General features: G+C 40.3%; 1 protein-coding gene and 1 long non-coding RNA gene across 2 annotated transcripts in view; one reads left to right on the top strand and one right to left on the bottom strand.

The window, feature by feature from the left end:
* Nucleotides 1–3,283, top strand: part of slc8a2b (solute carrier family 8 member 2b) — a 227,318-nt gene that overhangs the window by 75,826 nt on the left and 148,209 nt on the right.
* LOC116672759 (uncharacterized) overlaps nt 446–3,283 on the bottom strand; it is a 16,950-nt gene continuing 14,112 nt past the window's right edge. The window contains exon 3 of the long non-coding RNA XR_004327623.1: nt 446–545. This is a non-coding gene — a long non-coding RNA (uncharacterized LOC116672759). The remainder of the gene's footprint in view (nt 546–3,283) is intronic.

Genomic DNA, 3,283 nt, shown 5'->3' with positions numbered 1-3,283 from the left:
TCTCTCTCTCTCTCTCCCTCTCTCTCTCTCCCTCTCTCTCTGTGGTTCGTGTCGGTGCACGCTGCAGGAGGCTGCAGCGCAGCACTTCTCCGGGTCATTACAGTGAGTCACTGCCCTTCAGTTCTTTGATAAAGCCCGGCGTGGGTTGCAGTGCGTAGGTCGTTTGGCCTAATTAATGTTTCAACCACAAGTTTCTTGTTATTCCCTTTTAATGTTTTATCTCATTTACACATGCAGCTGGGTATGGTTTTCCACGTGGAACAGGGACGTCCACTGACCCCTATGAAGTGTAGAAAAAGCCTTTGAAAATGAAGTTAGCTCTCTGTTCTCTATGCCGTACATTCACTCGGACACCAACTGATTCACCTGATGCACTGAACTTGAATTAATTTATATTTAATTGAAAGTTAAGAATTTTATGCAAGTAGATAGGGCTGGTCTGCACAGACCAAATTGCCTCCATAGTATCGAGTAACGAAAAATGCCTGGTCATTCAATACCAAATTTCAAAACTTAAGTAGTAAATCTCATCAGCGTCAGGGAGCCTGAGAGCATCCAGGGCGCTTCTACCGAGACCTCGTTGCAAAACCTACAAGTCATCTTCCATATTTGGCCTTGAAAGTGTGTTATCACAGTGGATGTTGCACCTCTTCTATGTCGTCTTGGTGCAGTGCAACATTCCTTTATCTGTTATCTCTCCAGGCTCTTCAACGCTACAACAGTGTGCAGACGTCGATCTCTTTCCATAACAGGCAAAGCCAGTGCACTCTGCGGCCGCTTATTCCTGAGAAAAACAACATTTAACCACATGTTAGCTTCTCATAACCTTCGAGACAACGGCATCTTCCACTTTCATCACTAAGCCAGCTGACTGAATCTTCACGTAACACGATCCCCGTGCTTATTTTGTGACTATAAAAAGTGACTATATGTAACTTTTAAATGTTTCTGAAACTGCAATGTTCCATCTGGTGATTGTAAATGACCTGTAACAGCACACAGTAAAAAAAAAACAACAACAAAAAAAACGCAAATTTTATGTAGTTTTTATTAGTGCCTTTGCCCGCGAAGTGGCAGTTAGACAATGCTACAGAGCACACATTCTGACAGGTCACAGATTTGGGCTGAACACCGGAAAAGTGTTATTGTATTGAGCCAGGTAAAAGGTAGCAGGAGATTTCTTTAGATAGGCCTACTTGTATTTTAATTTTATTTTAGATAGATAGATACTGGGGCAGGGCTATCACAGGAAAGAAGGAAATTAAACCCAAAGATCAACTTAAATCTAAAAGGGAAAGTGAAAGACGACTGACGAAAGTCACACTCGCTAGGGCTTTCAACAGATGGAGACATTTACGGGATTGTAAGAGATTCATAAAGGTCCCCAAAATTGGCCCTCGGTAAAGTAATGTAAGTCTAAAATAACTTTAGAATGCAGTGTGGTTTTATTACATCCTCCTTCCGTTTAGGGCTGACATTTTAATCCTTTTTAGATAAGTTACACTGATGAGTTATTATTACGTTGGTTAATACAACAGACTCTTATTACTGTGGCTCGCGACACAGTGACAGTGATACCTGGTTTAGCTCACAATACATTCAAATTAGAATAAATTACCGCATGCAACGCTTTGAATGGAGCGATGCCTCTGTATCTTATTCTCTTCGTGTAAATGAATGACTTTCTGTTTGAGCAAAACATTCATCGCAACCATATGAGCTCCCGGTAACGCTGAACTCCGACCTAGACCTTTACAACTGCAGGTGTGGGAAAACCAGCTTTTGTCCAAAGGGGATTTACATATAACCACTTTTTAAATACTCTTTATTCATCAAAACATGATTACACTAAACGTCAGATAGGTTATACACAATACCCAATACAATGTCAGAAAGCAGAAACAAACAAAAATCGCGTCACATAAAATGTACATACACCTGAAGAAACTAATACAAAACAAAAATACACAAAACAGTTTGATTCCTTATCAGATGGTAAAAGTACATGTAGAAAAGTAAGTTAGTGAGGAATGAAAACAAAGTCATATCGTAAAAATATACAATTGTGACAAGATACACAATCACACTACAAATGTGTAAATTAATTTCACAACATTATTCTATAAATGATAATTAACCGTTGTCGCGTTAAGGAAGCTCATCCAACACATTCTTATAAACGTGTTGCTTTTTTTTTATTCCTCCCCATGCTGTGTACCATTGGATAACGTGTGTTGCATCACGCCACATCCTTTCCAGTGCTGTTGCTGTGACGATATGCAGGAGTTAATGGATGTCTCTAATCCCGCTGGGGCTGAGACTGCCGTCCACACACCGATGCCAGGGTTAAAGAGCAGATGCAGCCTGTGTTGTTGCTCACTGCATTGTGTCTCTGCATGCTGGTGCCACATTATATTAGGGTGCATGAATCACTTGGTGTGAATGTGTGTTCGGCGTTAGTCGACCCGTTAACCCCGGCTGAGTCAGCTCGGCTCAAGGTAACCGCATACAAGTTGCATTAGAAGAGATTTATTTCTGGCAGTGATTCATAAAACCCTGCAGAGGATGTTATTCACCCTCTGGTGGCCAAATGAATGGAACGGTCCTCACTAGCAATCAGCTGATTAAGATTTGGAAAACAATTCAATTAGCTCAGCAGAAGCTGAGTTGGATTTAATTATCATCATGTGCCATGAATTTGATGGAGTTTGAGTTTTTAATAAATGAGATTCTATCTAGTAGAAGCTTGTACCCGTACATACAGCTATGCTAAGAGGAAGATAGACTATGAAAGAAGTGGGCGAGGTCACCTGTCGGTTTGTAGACTACCTTTTTGAAGCGTAGAGTTTGATATTTTGGCAGTCAGTGTCTTGGTTTTTTGGACCAAGATGTGCCGATGCGTTGATGAGAGGGTGGAGCTGGGGAGGAGCAACGCGTAGATCTATATCTGCATATACACTCTTTAAGCACATGTTTATTAGGGTGATAAATCAAGTAAGTAGGGTAATTTACTCAGACATCTCCCTTCTTTCTACGACTAGAGGAGGCACTTCTGAATTACCTTTATTTTTCCATCTCTTTAACCCTTGTGTTTTCTTAACTTTCGGGTCCCTCTCTTGTCGGGTCACATTGACCCTTGACTTATTTGGCGTTTTAAAAACAATTCAGAAATAAAATTTTACTTCAAAATCTATTAACAAATATTGTCTTTATCTCAATTTTAAACAGTTGAGATAACATACATTATATGTTTAGGGAATGCAGTCAGTCTCTACTAGAACAC

This window comes from Etheostoma spectabile, chromosome 3 (genome assembly GCF_008692095.1).
Source record: "Etheostoma spectabile isolate EspeVRDwgs_2016 chromosome 3, UIUC_Espe_1.0, whole genome shotgun sequence".
Lineage (NCBI taxonomy): Eukaryota > Metazoa > Chordata > Actinopteri > Perciformes > Percidae > Etheostoma > Etheostoma spectabile.
This window is presented reverse-complemented; position numbering and strand designations above follow the sequence as displayed.